The 22577-nt window shown below is 57.9% G+C and overlaps 1 protein-coding gene across 1 annotated transcript in view; it reads right to left on the minus strand.

The window, feature by feature from the left end:
- The window catches only part of RBFOX3 (RNA binding fox-1 homolog 3), a 69257-nt gene extending 47587 nt beyond the window's left edge, over positions 1-21670 (minus strand). Inside the window, exon 1 of the mRNA XM_049776521.1 lies at positions 21631-21670. The gene's annotated coding sequence lies outside the window, so the exon portion shown is untranslated. The remainder of the gene's footprint in view (positions 1-21630) is intronic.
- Positions 21671-22577: the final 907 nt, after the last annotated feature.

Below are 22577 nucleotides of genomic sequence, written 5' to 3' on the forward strand. Positions count from 1 at the left end.
GAGCTCCCCGGAACCACCGCACCGCACCGCACCGCTGGCTCCGCACTTAACCCCTCGGGAGCCACAGCCGGGCCCTTCTGCGTGGGTCCCTTCCCTTCCCCCCGCCGCTCCCCGCAGCCGGGCGCCCTGGCCAGCGATCTGCCTGCGGGGTCGGGTCTCCCCTCCTGGTCACCCCCTCCCCGTCTTCCCCCACAGGGTGCCCACCGCCCGCCGCAGCGCAGAGGGGCGTGGGGAGAAGCGGGGCCGGCCCGTGGCGGGATGGCTGGCTGGCAGTGATGTCATGGGACGGCCACGCAGGCAGCCCGGAGTGGAGCGGAGCGGGGACCAAGCTCACCGCAGCAGCAGCAGCAGCAGCAGCAGCAGCTGCGGGGCTGCTCCTGCCTCCCCCAGCAGCAGCGGCAGGCAGCGTGGGCCCCGGGCCAGTCCCGCAGCCTGATGGAAACTGAATGCAGGGTGTTGGTGGTGTTGGGGGGGGTGGGTTTCCAGGGGCCTGGGCCACACTGCACACGCACCTCTCCATGCCCAAACACGTATTCGCTGTGCCCCAAAACCTCAGCCCGAGTGGGCAGGCTCCCTTCTGGATGCCAGCCAGCTGCGGGTCCTGCTTCGCTCCTACACTGCGGGTGCAGAGGTGTGTGTCCATGCGCCTACATAGTTGGGTCCACAACAGACATACTCACACTCACAGACACACACTCCTAGACACACTCAGACCCAGCCAGAGACACACTCACAGAATTATACACATAATGGTAAAGACAGGCACACACACAAATACACAATACACGTAGAGAGATATGGACACACACAAGACGTCCCATCAACAACGCACTGTGCATTCCCTCTACACTCACTGACACGTTCGTACGCACATTCTCTCAGCAAGAATGTGTGGTCCACGTGCCTACCTCTGCAGCTCCACAATCACACACGCACTTAACATACACACACTTAACACAGAAATCCATTCACACACTCTGTACTCAAACACACATACACACACACACACACACACACCCTGACATATTCACATGAACATGCTGAGCAGGAATGTGTGTCCACAGATGTGCTTCTTCAGTTACACAAACACACAAAGAGGAACACACACACATGTGCTGCATTCACACCTACACAGAGACATACAAATGCGCCTACGTCCGCCACTATACAACCACACACACAGCCTGCATGAGTCCATACCTGCTGGATACCCAGAGCTGGCCGGATACAGAGCCTCATGCCCAGGTGTACTCTCTGCTCCCTGCGTCCAAAAAGTGACGGGGGACCAGCCCAGCACCCCACCCCACTGCTCCTTTCAGAACAGGCCTTCCACAGAGACTCTGGATCTCATACTTCTGTGGGCACCTACACCCCCAATTGCTCAACTCAGAAGGGTCCACTTCCACCTTCTCTCAGGAAAGTCAGCCCCCCCCCCCCGAGATATTGGAAGATGAGGAGACATTTCTGGCCTCAGGACAACCACTTCATGGGCACCCCAAGGTGCCACTCACTTTTCACCTGGAAGGGTGGGAGAGGAGCGGAAGGGATGGGTGGAGGCACGTGTTGGGGCTGGGGCAGCCTCGGGACCTCACCTGTCCTCTTGGGCTCAGGTCTGCTCGAGCATAGGGACCGGGTTGGAGCTGGCAGAGTCATAGGCTAGTTCCTGCCTTCAGCCAGGACTCCCTTAGGGTCCATGACAGGCCAGGTGGCCCAGCGGGTCACACCTGGCAGAGTTGGGCCAGGAGGCACCTGGCTGGGCCTCTCGTTTGCTTGTCTGCTTGCAGGGGTCTCTGGCATTGATTGTGAGCCCCGCAGCTGCCCCCTGCCCCCTTTCCTGTCCTCCCCTGCAGCGATCAACTAGGACTACCCCTGCCCCAAGGTTCCAGAATCTGGGATGCCCTTGGCCCCGGGCTCCATCTGAATAAGATTCACAGTTAGGAAGAAAGCAGGTACCAACAGGTACTGGAAGATGGTGACCCTTATGGGGTCTGCGAGGGGCGTGGCTTGCACTCAGAGGCGTGGTCTGTCCTGCGGGCCGTGGACTTGCGCTCAGGGGCGGGGCTTTCCTCTCCAGGTGCGTGACTTGGCAAGCAGGGACTTGGCCTCCCACGCAGGGCACAGGGACGCTCAAGCTTTTCCTCCCTGGGCACCTCCTCAGAGCCGGCCGCTGCTCCCCACCCTGCTGCTGTGGAAATGAGCTCCTCGGCCCCAGGGTGAGCGCACCGTCTGGCGAGGAAACCAGGCCTGCCAACCACCGAGGCACCCAGCCGGGCCAAGGGCTGTCACCGGCCAGGACGGCTAGTGGGCGCTCGGGGGAGGGCCAGCTCGTTCGGGGCCTGATGACCCAGAGAAGTCGCCAGCACCAGCCTCGCTTTGGGTGGCTGGGCCCCTGGGCACGGTGGGCATCTGCCTTCATGCCCCACCTTCAGGGCCTGGTCTGGTCTGGGGCCATGTGGGGATCCCTGGCACCTCAGCCATTTCCTGCTGCACCGGCCCTGTCCGAGGAAGGAGGAGAGAAATGCTGGGTGTTCCCTGACCATTCTCCGTAGGGCTCTCCAACTGCAGACAACACCCTCCCCGGGACATCACCCTCCCCGGGACCTCCATGTCAGGCATGGAGTCTGCATGTGGAACAGAGGGTCAGAGAGCTTCCTTCTGCGGCCAGGTTCGGTGGGGAAGACGCCAAAGTTCCCTGCGCCCTTGTGCCCTACGTCTGTGGTTCGGGGTGAGCCTGCAAGCTGGAAGGAGCTATCAGTCGGTGCTGATCTTCAGAACTTAAAAAGAACCCTGGGAAAAAATAATGCCCCACGCGGCCTGAATCTGAGCACGCCCAGCTTGGGAGGCTAAGGTGGAGCTGTAATTATTTCTGTGCTTCTGGGCACCTCTATAAATACCAGCTGGAGACACCTCAGAAGGTTCCCTCCGTCTGACCCTGGCCCCTCTGCTCCCCTGGGGACTCGGGGAGCCCTACAAACCAGCTCTTGTCTTGGGCTACATGGGGGTCGCCCTGATGGTGCTACATGTGGTGGAGACAGGGCAGGGGAGTGGCCTAGGGTTTGGGTCAGAGCGGCCTTTGGCACTCCCCACTCCTGCCTCCTACACTTGAGATCCCCTAATATTTCAGTAGGAGAAAGATGCCCCGTGGGCCCTTTGAGGAACGTGGGTGCCTGGGTGCCTACGCTATCTCCTCTGCCTCATCAGGCCTCAGCATGGTATTGCCAAGGGTCTGAGCACAGAGGAGCGAGTCCATTCCGTGGGACTGGAAACTCTGGCCCCGGCTGCAGAGACTAGGCAGAGCCTTGGGCATGAGTGCTGGGGACACAGAAGGGACTAAGACTCCATGACATCTTGGGGTCCAGGGAAGGGGGTGCATGTACCAGAGGCAGGGGTAAAGCTACTTTTCTGTGAACCAACCAGATGTTCGCACCCAGCTCATCCCCTCCCCAGGAAAGAGCAGCAATTCTGCAGAGGGAGGGGAGCCACAAATTCAGGGCTTCCTAGGACGTCCCTTTCCCACAGCACCACAGGGAAAAGAGAGCAGAAGAGACGCTCAGGGCCTTCTTGGAAAATGGGCCTCCCTCGGGTCCCCAAGACAGTGGCAACCTCCTGTCCAGTCCTGAAATGAGGCGCTCCTTATTCTGAGCCATGCTCTCCCGAGAGCAAAGAAGTTGGCGAGAGCTAGGTGGGGCAGCAGAGGGTCCCTCTCACCGTCCACAGCAGCTCTTGGGGCCAGGCTGGGAGCACAGGGGTGCTGGGAGGTCCTCTATTCCTGGGCCCACTGAAGCTGGGATGTGGTCAGCGCCCACCTCCTAGCTCATCAGAACCCACCCCCGGCAGGGACTGCAGCAAAAGTCCAAACGGGCACGCCAAGGAAGTTTATTTATCTGTTTAATTAAGAGGCGTTGGCCAACCACACACGGGTCCATCCGTCTCACTTACCACCATGTCCCGGCAAAATTAAACATAATAAATACAGGGAGGCTGAAAGGAAAGGGCAGGCTCGAGATGGATGGGCTCAGCCAGGAATTGCACAGGGCTGCAGTTATCAGAGCCTCTCTCTTTCCCAAGTTCCTCTCGCCCCGGGCCCCTGGAGCCGGAGAAGGGGGCCTCTGGGTGCGTCCCATGCCTCATTCTCCTCTCTGCACACACTTATTGATTTTCCAGTGCCCGCCCAAGACTCTACCCTGCTCCTCTCCTCTGGGGAGGGAGAGCTTCAGCCCCGAGCAGGGAGAGGCAGCAGGAAGCCGCCAGCCTGACGCTACTTCACTTCAGGACTCGGGGTTCGAGGCGCGGCAGCTGAGCCCTGGAAAGCTCTTTGCAAGCTCCTGCTGCATCTGAGGGCGCCTCAGAGAAGCAGCTCAGGGCCTGTGCTGCCAGCTGCGGCCAATTGGGGTTTCAGGACCAAGGATGCTGGCCCCAGAGTCGGCAGGCGCCAGGGAAGGGGTGGTGAGTTCAGTTCCAACTACAAGTTCAGTTTTAACTTAAAGCCCTCAGAGCCTCTTTGCTTCAGCTTTGCAGGCATGGATACATGTGTCCAAAAGAGGGGTGGGTTGATGCATGGTTGGCACCGATCAGGAGCAGGAGCATTGCCCCCCCCCATGCTTGCTGAGTACTTCCCCGACCCTCCCAACACGCCCTAATGTGCTTCAAGTTTCACTCGTTCCTCCTGCAGCAGGTGGGGGAAGGCAGGGCGAGCATCTCTGGGTGTGAGAGCCAGGCTTGGTTCACAGAAGTGGCCCAAGGTCACATGAATTGTGAGTGCCAGGGTGCAAGCTTCAAAGGCAGTCTCTGGCTGGCCGAGGCCAGGTCCCGTCTGCCACCATGTCAGCCTCCCTGGTGCCCACAGGTAACCCTGGCACCCTGGTAACCTTTGCTCTTCACACTGGGTCCACCTCACACTGGATGTGTCATTGGCCATAGCTGGGCGCTTACCAAGCACATCCTGGTACATGCAGCCAGCCAGGAGCAGAGTTTCCACTCCCTTATTAGATCACGAGAACTCGAGAACTCAGAGGGGGGCTGAGCCCCATGAGAGAGCCAAGGAGGGAAGCGGACAGAGGAAGCTCTTCCACAGGGTTTCTGGCTCATGCTGGAGGTGCCTGGCCCTCCGTGTCCTCATGTTCAGGCTGGCCCAGCACCAGGCACTCTCCTGCCCCCCAAGAGTTATGAGAGATGCAGCTGCATGGGTGTGTTCTTAGAAACCAGCGTTCCCGTTTGAGATCAGCACCCCGAGGTGCTGACATTGGCAATGCTGTGGACATGTGCTCAGCTCATGCCACTGGCCGAGCAGTACAACCTTCGCCCCACTCCCTGGTCTGTACAGCACAGTGGACGCCATTGTGGTGCTTCAGCACCAGAGACAGTGCCCCGTAGCCAGCAGGCTCTGCAAGGGGGGAAAACGGCATCACAGGCAGAACTGTGGAGCAACCCACCATCCATCCCCCGATGGGGCTCTGGACCCATCCCAGAAAGAGTCTCCTGTCTCTCTCTTGAGACAGTCCACCGGAGGCCACATTTAGCTGTGCTCAGAGCTTACTCCTGGCTTTGTGCTCAGGAGACCAGAGCCCAAGTCAATTATATGCAAGGCGAGAATCCAGCCCACACTATCTCTCTGGCCCCCAATTGTGTTTCTATCCCCATAGCTGTCAGGAAATTCTGCCTCTTTCCCAAGACAGATCTGCCCCATCTCTATATTTGTTTGTTTGTGTTTTGGGCCACATTCGACTGCACTCGGGGGTACACCTGGCTCTGCACTCAGAAATCACTCCCTAGAAGGCTTGGGGGACCCTATGGGATACTGGAGATTGAACCTGGCTTGGCCACATGCAAGACAAACTTCCTTCCCACTATGCTATAGCTCCAGTCCCACCCCCATTTCCATTTTATTGAAGGAAAAAGGCCAGAAATAAAAGTCTATGGACACTACACATGTGCCCCAAGTCACTGGCTCATCATCTAAATCTCAAGACATGCTATAGTGATCTACTGGAATTTAAGAATAAGGCAGGGGCTCTGGAGTAGGGAGGATTGAGGGACCCATTGGGAGCACCCAATGAGAACGCTGCTGGGTGACCATCGGTCCCCTTTGGGCCACCACCCAGCTCCACCCGCCATGAACGTGTCTTGAACTTGCCAGGATGAAGCTGAGAAAAGCAGGTTTTCCAGAGCCCCGATCAGACACCGTGAAAAGCAGAGAGGTTTATCCTTTTGCTCACATGGTCTGAGCATGTGAGCATGGGGGGAGATGACAGGGAACCACTCCCCATTTTTCTTCCTTTCCCTAAAGACAGCATCTTCACTTTGCCATGAGTTAGAATAAATCTTACTTAGCCAAGAAACCAAATGTCTGTGCCTTCAGCCTTGGGTGAGGAAGGCCATCAGGGGACACATTCTGAGGCAGACACCACAGTCATCGGGTCTTTCGAGCTCCAGAACAAGTCAAAAGCGCTGTTAATACAACCTTTGCCTCCAGCTGCAAGCCTGGTGCTCAGTGAGTTAAAAAAATTTAAAAGGCCACCTCGAAGCCACAGGAAGAAGGGTCTGGTGGGGGGATGGCCTGGCACTCTGCAACTCCCTGGCACTCTGCAACTCCCTTGACCCTTTGTGCCCCTGAAAGTCAAAGCACCAGCTCATTAAAAGCTCATTAGGGGCCCGAGGCAACCAAGGCCTTGAGAGACGGCCTGTCCTGGCAAAGCCTGTGCCCCCGGGGAGAGGGGTGCGCCATGGTGGCTGCCGGGTGCCAAGCTGCAGACAGCTGAGTGATGAATCGGAGTGGCAGGCGGGGGTGGGGACCCACCTCCCGACAGAGTGCTTGGCGGGTCCCAGGACTAGCATGGGAGGGGGAAACCATCTTTGTTCAGTATCAACATAGGGACATTTACCTGCAGATTCACCACCACACCACACCCCACTTCTGGATTTCAAAGGTTACAGAGGGGCCCTTTCCCAGGCTGAGGGGTATGTGTGCCAGGCACAGAGATGAGCTCAGCCCCACCTGGCAGCTAGTACACGTCAGGGATGTTGTGTGAATTGGCATGACTGTGATCACAGTGCTGCAGAGATGAGGCATGGCCACCGTGGGGTTGCTTTCAGCTCCCCTAAAGATCCCCAGGAACTAGAGGGAAGGCAGTAGTACAAACTCCTCTGTGGTGGGGTCGAGGGACGTGTTTTGACTAGGATGTGGGGCTCCTCAGAGGCCACCTCCCATTCCCCGCTGGCCTCCACTGTTCTTCTCCATTTCATTCCTGGGGAGAAAAAAAGCCCTCCTCTCTCCTAATCTACTTGAGCACCGGGGTCCAGCACTTTCTGGCATGGATGCAGCTCTCCAGTTCCAAGGCATGAGGCTTCTGAGAATTCACTGGCAAGGAGGTCTGGGGAAAGTTGGCAGCCAGCGGAGGGCCCTGTACTGCTCTCAGCAGCTCCCAGCCTCTCCTCCTGCTGAGAGTTGATGCATTCGGATCGGGGAAGCCGTCTGTTCCTTTTCTTACTGCCCTGGGATGCTGTGACTTTTGATTCCTGCTTGATTAATATACAGCCAACAGAGACTGTATTTAAGGCAGCTTTAATTCTCTCAGGTCACCGAGCACGGGAGCAGCAAAGCTGCAAGGAGCCAGCCCCGCTATAGATCAAACACTGGGACCTTCAAATCGCTCCATGGCCCAATTTCTCATCGCTGCTTCTGCCTGATAACCCGCCCAGCCCGGAGCCAATATCTCGCTTTCTCAGGGGTGGGGAGGGATCCAGGGCTCAACCCCTTCTGGCAGGCAGGAGAAGCAACACGGGAAGGACTCAAAGGCAGCCCTGCCCTGGCCAGACCGTCATCACCAGGGACAGAAGCGACCACATAGGGGAGAGGCGCCCTTTCCAGCACCAGGGACAGGAGTAACCAAGTAGGAGCATTTGCCTTTTCAGCACCAGGGACAGAGACGACCAAACAGGCGGGAGGTGCTGTTTTTCAGCACCAGGGACACAGGTCAATGCTCCTCGGAGACAGCGCGCACTTTGATTGGGAGAATGCACCCACCAAGGCCCTCTTAAGTCTCTCTTCAGAACCAGTGACAGCTCAAATGGATCCCCAAACCCCACCCGACGAAGCAGCATGGAGAAAACCTCCATGCGGCCACAGTGAAAGCACAGCAGTAGGGTGTTTGCTTTGCATGTGAGTGACCTAGGATGAACCAGGGTTCAATCCCCAGCATCCCATATAGTCCCCCTATTCTTCCAGGAGCTATTTCTGAGCCCAGAGCCAGGAGTAACCACTGAGTGCCGCCAGGTATGGACCCCAAATCAACCAACCAACCAAACAAATAAATAAAACCTCTATGGGTCTTGGCTTCATCACCCAGAGGGAGTCCACACAGGCCACATGGCCCAGCACCAGCAACTCTTCCCACCCAAAGCCACGATGCTGATGCTGATGATGGGGAGAAGGGCAAGCTTTTGCCCAGAGGTGCCCAGTGAAATCAGCTGTCACCAGGGCATCCCATGTGGCCAAACGTACGCCCTGCACATCCCCCAGCTCCCTTTGGGCTACCTCCGGACCAGGTGGTCCTTGCGGCCGGACCCCTGGCCACCTTCCCATCAGGTTGCTGGGCTGTCTTCGTTGGGACCACCTGGCTGGCCTCGTTGCTGGTCTCGGGGGGCCCCTGGTTTCTGGAGGGCCTGACAATTTCCTTCCTGGCGCTCCCCATCTCTCTCCACTCGCTTCATCAGCATCTCCTGAAAGGCAGGCTAATTTCTCCGCCAGCACCTGGGTGTGCGCTGGGTGGGGGGCAGGGAGGAGGCCTGCGTGCTGCCACCGAGCATCTTTGAAAGACCTGGTCCGCGTTGCCAGGCGCAGAGGGACCCACGGCTGCACAATGCAGGAAGATTACACGGAAGCTGGCGGGCAAATTACCTCGCCATGGGGGGCAGCTTGCAGGCACCCGGAGAGCAAAACCATCCTCGTGGAAGAGCAGGGGCCTCCCGTAGCCGACTCGAGACCCATCCTAGCTGCCCCCAATATGCAGAATCATGGGGAGAAACGTTGGCATCGCCACTGAAGGGAGTCTCGGGCTCACCCTTCCCTCCTCACCCCTCCACCTACCTTGTTTGGGGGAGGATTTTCCTCTACAACCAGCCCCCCACTAGATTTGCCCACCAGCCTCTCTCCCACCCCCCAACACACTGTGCCTCCTTTCTCCACTTAAAAATATTGCCTATGGATTTTCAAATGATTGCGACACTTTGCAAAGGGGAAGGGTGCGGTGGTTAAAACGAAAGGCACCTTTATAGAAATTCTATGTGGCAATTACAGAATTCTAATGAAGTGGCTGTTCCTTGGCCGGGGGGTGGGTAATCAGATGTCCACCGGGGACATGCCAGAATCTTTACTGTATAGGAATCGTATTTCTGACAGTAAATGCCACGGAGAGGGTCGATGGGTCCCTGAGACGGCCCAGATCTTCTTGGAGGGAAGAAAGGCCACTGCAGTTCGTCTCAGAGGCAATTTAGAAGGAGAATCACTTAAGCTGCTCACGGAAGGTACTGGTGCTCCGATGGGGGGCTGGGGCCTAGGGTGGAGGGGCAGCCTGGAAGGGGTTGGAGAAGGAGTGGGAGCATCCAAGGGAAAACCCAGTGGGCCAGAAGGCAGTGTCGGGAAAATGGGATTTCTCCTGCATGGCAAGTGAGGTCCCCTTGCCAAAATAGCCAACGCCCAACATGTTGCCCAGACTCTCTCTTTCCGGCCACCCCACAAAGGCTCCTTCCCCCTTCATGCCCTTTTTGAGAGCCCAGAGCCCCCACCCTTTCAGGAGGTCTAAGTCAGAGGATTCCTTTTTAAGAAGGGGACCCCTGCGGACCCCTGGACAGAACTAATCTGGAGCGTGCCAGTGCCCAGCCTGGCACCTGCCTGTCTGATGCAGCTCATGCTGCAGCCTTGGCACCAGCAGGGGAAGGCCCAAGGCTGGTTCGAGCATTAGGAGACACAGGACTGGGGTGGGTGGGTGGGTGGGTGGAGGCGCAGGATTGTGGGGGAGGCATGGGATATTCCCTCAGCTTCTCAATAGGTTTGCACGTTTGCCCTATTTGATGATTTTGGGGTCCCCCAAGTGCACTGCAGGAGACCTGAATTCCCTCTGCTGATCATTTCCTAAAAATGGGACCAGTGCTCCAATGTTGGGCCTGAGATTACATGGAGTGCTGAAAGTTCCCAAGGCTACACCCCGTAGTGCTCAGGGGACCATGGGGCCCAGTCACAGACTCACAGACCCATTTGCACACTGCCCCCCCATAGGCAGCGCGGTTTTCTGTGGCACAACCTCTTGATGTCTCTTCTCTGACCACCCCCCCCCCACATACACAAGCACATCAGCTCTCTTCCACTGCCCGACATGCCCATAGGGCCCTTTGCTTTCCATGGAAGGTGGTGCAGACAGCACAAGGTTGCTTTGAGGGAAGCTACACCCCAATCCCCCCAGTCTCCCAAAGCACACGCCAGCTTCAGGGCCCCACCCCTACATCTGTGAGCTCTGGTTCATTTGCTCAACCCTGCAGTAGACTGGTGCTGAAGCCAGTGGGAGACACAGCAAGGGTCCCCTCCTCCTCCCTCCCTGGGGACAAGGACATGGCCTGGATCCCCTGTAAAGGGCTCTGCTGATCCTTCTCTGGTTCCCCTGGGGCTGAACCTGTTTATGGTCAGCTCTGGGACCTCAGACTGATTTTCCTATCACTGTCCAGTGGAGCCTCAAAAATTCCACTCCCGGGCCGGGAAGGTGGCGCTAGAGGTAAGGTGTCTGCCTTATAAGCGCTAGCCAAGGAACAGACCGCGGTTCGATCCCCCGGCGTCCCATATGGTCCCCCCAAGCCAGGGGTGATTTCTAAGCACATAGCCAGGAGTAACCCCTGAGCGTCAAACGGGTGTGGCCCAAAAACAAAACAAAACAAAACAAAACAAAAAAAAAAAAATTCCACTCCCGAATCTGGCACTGGTCGCCACCATCATCATCCTCACCTTCAAGGCCCAGCAGCTCAGGGAGCCACCCCTTCGAGCCCCAACTGGAGCCCCCGGCACTACCCCATTCCAGGCCTGGGGAGCAGGGGAAGGAGTTGGAAGTGGATCTCGGCCTGGCTCTCCCTCTCCCCCTCCCTCTCTGGAACCTGCTGGCTCTCTTGGGGCCACTGTGAAGGGAGGAAGCCAGAACAGAGCTAGTAGGTCCCTTCTCTCCATGGGGCAGTTACATCCCCTCCCAGGTCACTACAAAAAGTCCAGTGAACTGCAACTATTGATGCAAATAGACTGAGACGTTCATTCCGACGAGGGTTCGGAGGAGATTCCGCTGAGTTCTCATCGACTCACCTCCCTAACTGCCATGGGTTCTGCTCAAGGCTGTTTGCATTCAGGGCCAGAGCCATAGCACAGTGGGGAGGGTGTTTGCCTTCCATGCAGCTGACCTGGGTTCAATCCCCAGCATCTCATAGGGTCTCCCAAGCCTGCCAGGAGTGATTCCTGAGCACAGAGCCAGAAGGAAAACCAGAGCACTGCTCAACTGCACAACTCAAAACAAAACAAAAATCTGTTTGCAGTCTCTGACCTGGACAGGCTAGAGTAGCCAGTTGGGGGTGCTGAGCTTCCCCAGGGGTCTGCCAGGTGGTGTGGGCCACCCCAGTTCCATGAGTGAGACAGAGGAACGGATCTGCCCTTCTCCCTGTGTTCCCAAGGCCAACAGGAAACACGCAAACACATGCATTTCTGTGCAAGGGTGGAACAGAAGGAGGGGCTCTGGCAGCCAATGGGGCTTCATGGACCCCACATCCTTTTTAGGGGGGCACCCTATGTCCCTGCGTAGGGTGCTGGAGTCAGGGGAGCCTCATGTCCCACACCCCAGATTTGCAGAGCAACAGATCTTGGGGTTCTCTTCAGGGAGGGAGACTATGCTGCGGAGAGTGAAGGAAGGGGGCAGCACCCTAGAAATGAAGGGGTGTGGGAGCAGGGGGCACAGAGAGTCTGAGGGAAGCTGCCAGGGAACCCCCAATTCACTTAGATGCTGATTGAGGGATGAGATCAGGGGCTCCTGGACCAGAGATGAAGACAGGACTCACTCGGGCATGGCAGGCCAGGCCGGCTAGCATGGGCATCCCAGGGCCTGGCCAGGGCACATGCTCCCTCCTCATGCCTGTGCATGATCACACCAGAAGTAGAGCCACAGGCCCCCTGGGGTGCCCATTGGTTCAGGCAGAGGCTGGACACAGGTCAGGACACAGGTTCTGGTGGACTCCAAAGCCCCTGATGGAGGGGTTGGCCCAGCTTCTCCTAAGAAAATGCAAACGGCCAGAGACCCCCACAAGATGACTGGCAAAGACTAGAGAAGCTCCACAGCCCCTCCATGTGGAAAGGGTCCCCAGAACACAGCCAGAGCAGAGCTTAGCTGGACTGCCATGACCTCATCACTGTCACCCACAGGTCATTCCTGCGTTGGGGAAGAGGGGAACCCCAGGAGTGGCCTAAGCTGGCTCTGAGGAGCCGGAGCAGTGGCACAGGCCGTAAGGCATCTGCCTTGCGTGCGCTAGCCTAGGATGAACTGCGGTTTGATCCCCCGGCATCCCACATGGTCCCCCAAGCCAGGAGTGATTTCTGAGAGCACAGACAGGAGTAACCCCTGATGTCACCAAACATGGCCGAAAAAGAACAAACAAATAAGAAAAGCTGGCGGAGATACCTCTACCCCCATCCCAGTCTGGGCAAGGCAAGTCCAAAAGCCCCTTCCTAGGGCCTATCAGGAAGACTATAGAGGTTCACACCTTCTGAATATCCTGAAATATATCCTGAGGGCCCGGAGAGATAGCACAGTGGTGTTTGCCTTGCAAGCAGCCAATCCAGGACCAAAGGTGGTTGGTTCGAATCCCGGTGTCCCATATGGTCCCCCGTGCCTGCCAGGAGCTATTTCTGAGCAGACAGCTAGGAGTAACCCCTGAGCACCGCTGGGTGTGGCTCAAAAACCAAAAACCAAAAAAAAAAATATATATATATATATATATATATATATCCTGAATATCCAGGTCCCCCCTCAATCCCTGAATCCTCCCCTCCCCCACTCAGCCCCTCTACCCTTCCTTTCTCCTCCCCCATGCCACACCCCTCTTCAGGAGAGCCCCGGGAGTGCTCAAGAGGTTGGGACTGACCCTCCTGAGGGTTCCCAGGCCACTGGCCAGATGCTCAATGCAGCCTCTGCGGGAGGGATCTGGACCTTAGCTGGCAAGGAATTCCCTGCGGGCCTGCAGAGCTCAGGTCTCCGAGGCCACACTTCGAATGGGTCTGTCCTCTCAAAACTGCAGCCATCTAGCCTCACTCTCTCCCACAGCATGGAGCATCCTCCTTCCTGCCACCCAGATAATGGGGGTGGAAGCCCCAGTCCCCCTGAGGCTCCCGGGGTGCCATCTCCTGAGTCCCCCCACTCCCCATCCCATTTGCTTCCCTTCTTGCCACCTCTCCACCCTGAGGCAGCTGCAGGGGGCCGGGGGCGACTGACAGTGCCCGGGGCAGATGAGGGTGAACTTCTCCCCAAGTTGCCTTCACCTTTTGCCTCTCCACCGCCCCCACCACCTCTGCAGCCCAAGCTCAGCTTCCCACTGCTGCTGGTTCTGCTCCGCTCGCAGCTGCCGCCCTCGCCCTCGCCTGCCTCCCTCAGGGCTGTCACATCCCTGGGGATGACATACGTCTGGCAATACCGGCAGTCATGGTGGGGGGACGCCCTGTGTCCCCAGGGACACCGTGGGAGGAAGTTCGACTTTCCCAGCAGGAGTGTGTGTGAGTGGAGCGAGGCAGGGCTGGTGGGGAGGACCCTGGAGGTGCGAATCCCACCAGCGTGGGCGCCAAGTGCCTGTGGGCATGGCTGCTGCCTGGATCTTTCATAGGAGGGGAATGAGAAACTTCTAGAAGCCGCTCAGGCCAAGAGGATGGAATGACGGTGGTGGGAAAGGCTTGGTGGCCACCAGACCTGGGGCCTCTGGGGAGAGAGCAGGCAGGAGCTTTCAGAGAGCTCAGAAGCTCCAGGCTGGGACAGGAAAGACTGTCCCCAGCTTCACCCCAGGGTCTGCCCCAGGCCCACAGCGAGCAGGCCAGTGGTGTTCCTGATCGCTCAGTAGTGGGGGGGGGGGCCCTGGCTCAGGCCATCTGCAAGTGAGCTGGTCCCTGGCCCCATGAGAGGGGACGGTGGGGTGGAGGACAGGGACACAAAGAGCAGAGACAAGCACGATTCCCAACATGGGCCACCCTCCAGCCCTGCGTCCCCTGGGCCTTCCTGGGTCCTTCTCCCAAGCTGAGCCAACTCTACCCCGACATCAGCCCCCAAGGCCCACGCAGACCACAAGGAGCCTACTAGAGCGAACCAGAGAGGAGAGGCTTCTGCAGGCCAATCAGGGGTGGAGGAAGTTTCCACAGGCCAATCAGAGAGGAGGAGGCTTCCATGGGCCAATCAGAGAGGAGGATGAGTTTTTTTGTAAGCCAATCAGAGAGGTGGAGGCTCCCCCCCTCCCCAGGAAGAGGAGAGGGAGGAGGCTTCCACGGGCCAGAGAGGAGGAGGTTTTCATGGGCCAATCAAAGAGGTGAAGGAGGTTTCCTTGGGCCAATCAGGGAGGAGGAGGCTTCCATGGGCCAATCAGAGAGGAGGAAGCTTCCATGGGTCAATCAGAGAGAAGGCAGAGGCTTCCATGGGCCAATCAGAGAGGAGGTTTCCATGGGCCAATCAGAGAGGAGGAAGTTTTCATGGGCCAATCAGAGAAGAGGAGGCATCATGGAAACTTGTGCCCTCCCACCCTCAGCAGGTCCTTAGCGAGCAGGTGGGCAGGACAACCTTGACCTTGGCCAGGTCCTTCCTGCCTGCAAGTAGAGGCTACATGTGGACATAAGGCACCCCTGCCTGCACGGGGGGTGTACGAGTCACACTGCCCGTGTGCCTGTGTGTGTCCATGTGTGTGTCTGGAGCAGCCCCTTAAAGGTGGCTGTCCCCAGACTCTCCACCAAAAAGGGGCCACACATCTTTGGGGGTCAGCAGGGGTGGGAGAGGCAGGGCCACTCATAGTGTAGGGGGAGTGGGTACAGGGAGAAGGTGCTGGGGTGGGAATGGGAGATGTGCACCACCCCTGCTGGCTGGGTGGCAAGGAGACAGTGGCGGCATCAGCAGCCTACAGCTCCCTCTTGCTTCTCCGCTTTTCTCCCCCAGGTGGGCACCCCCTCTCCACTCAAACCCCAGTCAGCAGCAGCCTGGCTTAGAGACCAGAGAGGTCCACCTGGGAGGCTCCCAGGCCACGTCCCCTGGTGCAGGAGTGAAGGGCCGTTCTTCCACAGTGGCTCCAGACTGTTCTTGGGGGCCACCTGCACCCCAACTCAGCAGTGACCCAGCCGGGGTCGCCGTCCCGCCCGCCCTCTGTCTGCCCAGAGGCCCTTCCCAAGTCTCTGAAACTGCCTCGGAGGAAAATCCCGCTGAGAATGGAAATTCAGAGCATCTCTCCCAAGAAGGAAGTATCCACGACATGTCCCCGTTTCTGTCTCCCCAATAGTGCTGCGCCCAAAGGTCTGTGGGGCTACAAGGTTCTGATTATTGGAACTGGCAGGACTTTCTAAGTTTAGAAAATGGAGCAGCACAGAAGGAGCCGCGCACCTGTGAGCGTGGCTGCCTGGACGCTGGGTGGGCCGTGAATGGGGCCTTGGGTCCCTTCAATGCAGACACCCTGGGCGAAGGTCTTGGTGCCTTTATGGTTCCTTCCGCTTATGACCAGATGCCAGGCTGCTCCTTCTGGAATCTGACCATGCAGGTGTCTGGTGGCCCAGGGGAAGGCTAATAGAAGACTCCAGGCCATTCTGGGTGTGTGGCTAGAACAGGGACCCTGGGCTTACAGCTCTGGGATCACCCTCCAGGTTAAGGGACCCAGGCTTGTTTGGCACCACCCCTCCCCAGGAGTAGGGCATGCAGGAGCCCCAGGGTCAAGCCCGATGCCCCATTTTCCAGTTCATGAGGCCTCCTGCTGGGCACTTGAGGGGCATCAGACTCTCAGTCCCCCACCCTCGTATTTCATCCTCGTTTCTCCCTTCTCAGCATCATGGTTGGCTTCTGGAATCTGCACCCGAGAAGTACTGCCAAAACTGGTGACCCTGGGCACCCCGTCCAGACTCTCTGCCAGGACCCTGCTTGGACCCCTGCACCTGCTCATCCAGATTGGCCACAGAGGCGGTACTTGGGCAGCCCCGGCTTTGTCCTGCTCTGCTCTGTCTGTAGCTCTGGAGACTGATCAGGGGTATGGCTGAACCGGACCGCCAGGACTCAGGCACAGACACAGGGGGTTGACACCCACAGACCAAAGGGCCCCCTGGTCTCTGGGCACTCAGTGCCAGAGTTTGGTGTGCAGAGTCTGCAGTCTGGTGTGGCCAGACTCAGGAGAGGAGAATAATGAACTCCTGGTTTCAGCTCTGTCGGGGTCTCCATAGATTGGTCCCCTGCTTGGGACAGTTCCTGGCAGGCTCCTGTGGGGGTAACCCTCATAAGGATTTGGTTGCTATCAGCAACCTGGCCAGAGCCTGGCCAGAGCCTGGCCCCTGGACAGGAAGAGCATCTGCTGCAGAGGGCCCAGCCAGGGAGGGCCCTTTTCCAGGCCCACCATCGCACAGCTGCACCCCAACTGTTTCTGGCCTCACTGCCATGCATGGGCACCCATGTCCCTTCGCCATGATGCTTGACACATGGCCACTGCCCACCACTGAATTCCATCTCTGCCCTGCCTCAGTGTCTCCTCCAGGCGGGCTTTGCTGCTCTGTGGGCTCCTCCTATAGGACCCTCCTGTGTTCACACAGCTCCCAGCACCAGGCATGACCTCGGAAGTGAGGATGGGGTTCTCTGTGCAAGCTGAGTGCAGAGCTCAGGGGTGCTGGGAGAGGAGGACGGAGCCAAGCTTGGCCACACACCGGAAGGTTGCAGGAGCTAGAGTAGGGCATAGTGGTGGTGGCGGCCGTGGGTTGGGGCTTTGCTTCTTCCTGCCTCCCACAGGGGTCTGTGCATCCCAGGGTATTGAGGGGACAGTCTTCATCCAGCCTTGTGCAGCGTTTGTGCATTATCTTTGCTTTATTCAAAGAGAATCACTGGAGGGCTGGAGCCATAGCAGGGAGGGGAAGGCAGTTGCCTGACCCAGGTTCGATCCTCGGCATCCCATGGGCTCTCCTGAGGCTACTAGGAATGATTCCTGGGTGCAGAGCCAGGAGTAACCCCTAAGCACTCACTGCTAGGCGTGACCCAAAAATCACAAAAAGAAATTGCTGGGGTCACACCCAGAGCATTGTGGGCCCCCACACTTCTGTGTGTGGACAGTGTCCCTGGCACCCGCAGGAACTGGGGCTATGACCCGGCTGCTCTCTGTCGCTATCCTCCCCTGCCCCTCACATGGGGACCACGAGTGGCTACTCACTTGTGCCCCCTGGAAACCCCATTTGTCTGCAGCTGCCCTGCTGCTCCTGTGATTCTGAGTGGCCTATTTTCTCCTAGTGACATCTCAGTATCTAGTGCTCCTGTGCAGGTGACTCTGCCTGTGTCAAGACTGGCTGGGTTGCCACTGCATTGAGATCACTCCAGGAGTGGGTCCCGGCCTCTGTATGGGTCTTCCAGAAGGTGCTGCCTGGTCAGTGGTGTGTGAGGGTGGCCAGTGGGGTGAGCAGCCTGGTAGGTGTTTTCGGAATCACTTGGGTACCCGCCTGAGCTGAGCTGGAGGCAAGCCCCAGGGTCTCCCCCTCTCAGGCCCCCAGATCTAACCCAGGAGACACTTGTGCCCTACAGGCCCTACCACCTGCTTTGTAGCCACCTCATTTAGGTGCTGGGGGCTCTGCCCTGCACCCCACACCCTGTAAGCCCTAGACAAGCCTGGCAGGTTGGGGACATGGGGCTGCCGAACTCCCCTTGTTCAGGAGAAGGCCTCGACTCTTACCCCCAGTCTATGGAGAACTTTCTTTTGCAGCGGGTCACACCCAGCAGTGCTCAGGGATCACTCCTGACAGCGCTCTGGGGACCCTATGGGATACTGGCAAGGCAAATGCCCTCCCCGCTGTGCTCCTGTCCCTTCCACAGGGAGCTTTCTTGCACCTGTGCCCCCCACCTGGGGGTGCCTCCCCACAGCCTCTCCACCTGCAGCTTCCTGCAATTATGTGACACCCAAGGGGCCGAGGACATTCCTGCCCGGTGTTGGCATGGTTGCTGCTGTGTCAGACTTTCCTGAGAGCAGCCTTGGCTGGGGGCTTCTGCAGGAGAGAGCGGTCGCTGGAAGGAGCCAGAGAGGGGAGCCAGAGCCAGAGCAGGGGGTGGGGAGGATGCACGGAGGAGGCAGGGGAGGATGCAGCGCCCAAAGGCTGCTGAGGGGTGGGAAGGGGTGAGCCTCGGTCCGGGGTGCTCTGACTCCTGGGATGCTGGGCTGAGTGCGGCCGGAGACCCCAGGGCCTGGATCCCAACAGGGGAAACACTAAATCCTCATTATAAGGGCTTTTTAAATGCACAGACAGGATATTAGCGTTTAAACAGCCTCCTTCACTCCAGGGCAAACTTTAAAAACATAATATTTATAGAAAACCTCATTCCGGGGAGTGTTTGTTCTTGCTCGCCTGCAATTATCGCTAATTTGGAGCCGTTTGGCTTCGGCATCTCTGCCGCTGTCAGTCAGTTAGGAAGCCTCTCTCCCCTCATCTCCCCGCTTCTCCCGCAGCGCCAGACCCCCAGGCTGTAGGTCAGGGGTGGGGGTGCCAGGGAACCTTCCCACTTCTGCTCCCAGCCCACTCCGGCTTACCAGCGCTGCTGCCACTGCCACTGCCACCGCTCCCTCCCTTCTCTTGATGCTCCCACACCTGGGCCAAAGCTTCCTCCCTGGAAGGGGCTTTGCTTCCACTCAGGCCTCAGCTTCCAAGGAGCAGGAGCTGCGGGCAGCATCTGGGGCCTGAGGGGAGAGCGAGCGGGCAGCGGGGTCCGCCCTAGAGAAGGGCCAGCATCAAGCATGGTCTACATTTCAGGATTCTTGAGTATGCGCCCTGTTCTCCACTAGTCCCTGTGCTCATCTCCATCCTCCCTTTATCTTTGAATTGGAACTTGGGGTGCTGCCTGTGGGTCTGGGGGTCCCTGGAGGCAGCACCACATCCCCACCCCCTGGGCTTCGGGTCTCTGGACCTGCCCAGAGTTTGAAGGTTCAGGCCTGTGAGGGCCCCTCTCAGCCACCTTGGGGGTACCTGGCAGCCCAGAACAGGAGTGGGGTCTCTGTGGAGACATCGGGGTTGTACAATCACACACTGCTCTCCAGGATTGAGCCAGACAGTCATTCTCCCAGGGCTGCCCCAGAGCCAGCTTCAGGGCCGCTGCTGTCCCTGTGTACTCACGCTTGGAAGTGGTGATGCTGACAGGCTAGGGCCCCGAGAACACACCTTCAATCCCACCAGCTGCCCCCGTGGGCCTTGGTGGAACCCCTAGTAATGCACATCCACATCTGTGCCCTGTGACCTCCCCAGACATCCATCCCGCTTCGTGTGAAGCAACCCCTGATCTGCACCAGAGATGAAGAATTGCTCTCCTCAAGCAGAACATGCCCAGAAACATGCCCAGATATGCCAGGAACACACCTAGACATGCCCAGACACAAACAGCAGCACACCTTGACACGCCCAGGAACATCATAAACATGCCCAGGAACATGCCTAGATATGCCCAGACACACAGGAACACGCCTTGACATGCCCAGGAAAACACCCAGATACTCCCAGGAACATGCCTTGACATGCCCAAGAACATCCAGGAACATGCCAAGACACGCCAGGAACTCGTCTAGGAAAACATCAGACATGCTCAGGAACATGTCCAGACACATGCCCAGAAACATGCCTAGATAGGTGCCCAGGAATACACCCAGACACGGCGTCTGCCATAGCCATCATTAATACTCTCGAGGACACCCAATGGGGCCAACCCCGCCTGGAGCTGCTTCCTGCTGAGCTCCTGACCCCACCCTGCTGCCACCCTCAGAAACCAGGGTTTGGTGCCCCAGATCCTGCATCCAGCTGTGCCTCTGTGGGCCTGTGTAGCCAGAAACTATTGGGAATTATGGGCAGCCTTCAGGGACTCCACATATGTGGTTCCACATGGAATACGTGTGGTCTCCTGTGACTGCTTGTGTGTGGTCCATGTTTGCAGTTCATGAGTGCGGATCTGGGCGATGTGTGTGGGTCCCTATGTGAAATTCTGTAATTTCACACATGATTCTTATGATTCCATAAGAGCCGCTCCATGATCTCTGAGTGTGGTTCCAAGAACAGTTTCCATGCACAGCGTCTGTTTGATTCTATGTGTGTTTCTGTTCTCTGGGAGAGCAGAGCCGCCTGGCTGGGGGTGAGTGACATGGTTTCCTGACCCGTGGTGAGAGAGTCACGAAGATAAAGTTGTCCCTGCGAGAAATCAGAACCAAGCCCTCACTATCCGTGGATATACAGGTTCTCGGCCCACACAGGCCCGCCAGAGATGGCTCTGTAGCTGCTCCCTGTGGACAGACTCAGTTTACCTTCTCCGTTGTGTGAGACTGATCAGAGCGTCCCAGTGAACCCCACTGCCTGCCTCTGACCCTCCCCCAGAGCTTCAAGACATCACCAGGGTCCCTGCCAGGCCTTTCAAGTGTGCCTAGGGCCATAGGAGGAGTCCTGAGCTCAGAAAGTGGGGGGAATCCCCACATCCTGGGGCCCCTGTCCTGATCAGAGAGCAGCTCTGACCACCACTGGTCAGACTCCTCCCCAACTAGACTTGGGCATCACCAGAAAGAGATGACCCAGAGACACATGTGTGGGCTCAGGGGGCTGCAGACTCCAGTTTCCTATTCGGTGGGGGGAAATTTTGCCTCGTGCCCACCTGCCACCTGCTGCGTGGACATGTGGGAGCTGCAAAGGCGGGGAGGGTACCTGTCTTGCACATCACCGACCGGGTTCAATCCCCACCACCACATACAGTGCTCTGAGCCCCTCCAGGAGTGATTCCTGAGCTCATAGTAAGCCTGAGCACAGACTTGTGCCCCAAGACACCCCCCCCAAATGAGACAGAGCCCACAGCCCAGAGAACAGATCCAGACCCTGTACGCACAGGACTGAGCTTTGGGCCCATCTTCCTGCCCTGCTGAGATATCACAGTTCATTCCCCAGAGACGTCTCCCAGGCATCTCAGTGCAGGAGGCGGCAAAGTTGAACAAGGGAGAGGACAAAGGACAGACTGACAGGACGCACGGATCTGGCTCAACTCTGCAGACCAACTCCCTCCCCAAGAGACCAGTTGGTAGGGTGCTCTCCCTGAGCAGCCTCACCGAGGGGCTCGAGTGATCATGGGGACTGAGGGCAAAGGGAGTTCCAGGAGGGCTCAGTCTGTTTCTCTTAGCCATCAGACTCAGCAAGACCCTCACTCCCTTTTCCCCAATTCCCTCGGGCCGTCCTGACCCGGGGTCCTGCCTCCCCCACAATGTTTTGGGGGACAGACAGGCAGCTCCTCTGCTCTGCCCCCAGCTCTTCCTCCAGCCAACAGGAACTGTATAGTGCCCTGGGCATCACCCGCAGATCCCAGACCCACCACTCGCTTTGTGCCGAAACTCAGAAAAAAACGTCTGTACCTTTTATCCAGCCAATTTCCAGGGGAGCTCTGGGTTCCCTAAGAAAGGGAGAGAAAGGAGAGAGAATTAGCACAGAGGCTGCAGGCTGGGGTGGGAGTCGGGTCTCTGAGGGGAGCATGAGGAGGGAGCACGTCTGGTCGCCCCCGTATTGGGGTTCTGCTGGGGGTAACTGAAACTTTTAGAGCAGAGGCAGGATGCTAAGCCCAGGTCCTGTTTACTTCTCTCCTACCCACACTGAGCCCTTTCCTGCCTTCCCTTTCCAGCCCTGAGCTCAGCAGTAGAGTCCCCGACCCCTGACCTTAGTCCCCGCACCCTGGCATTGAGTCCCCGACCCATGGAGCGGAGTCCCAATCCCCATCCGTCCCTGGCACTGAGTCTCCAAAGGTAGCACTAAGTTCTCATCCCCTGCTCTGAATCTCCCACCTGGCACTGAGTCCCCACTGACCGCCTGGGTAGGAGATGTAGCCCACCCTCATATCCTACCACAGGGCAGGGCATCAGGAGACTTCGGGCAATGCCAACTCAAACCCCACCTGCCCAGGCTGAGCAGCTCTTCTGGATCAGTCTTGAATACCAGCAGCTCAGGAGGCTCCAGGGAGGAGAAGGAGGTCAGGGCCCAGGTCAGGACGGACGGGCACAGGGACTCTGGCCACCAGACAGGGTGTGCACCCGGCATCCTGTCTTTGGAGGTGGAAATCAAGGGAGGGGTGCGGCCTGTGTGGGCAGGTCGAGGTGGGCAAGTGTGTGTGACCCCGAGTGTTTGTGCTGATCTGTTTGTATGTGTGCGTGACTGTATTTGTGTGTGTCTGCATATGTGAATGTATTTATGTATGTGCGGATATGTATATGTGTGTTGTTTATGTGTCTGACTGTGTGTGCTAACCCTGTGCTTGGGCCCAGTGAGGAGGTGCTGGCCGAGGAAGGACACGGACCTGGGGGCGTCCAAA

Source organism: Suncus etruscus, chromosome 1 (assembly GCF_024139225.1).
Source record: "Suncus etruscus isolate mSunEtr1 chromosome 1, mSunEtr1.pri.cur, whole genome shotgun sequence".
In the NCBI taxonomy this organism is placed as follows: domain Eukaryota; kingdom Metazoa; phylum Chordata; class Mammalia; order Eulipotyphla; family Soricidae; genus Suncus; species Suncus etruscus.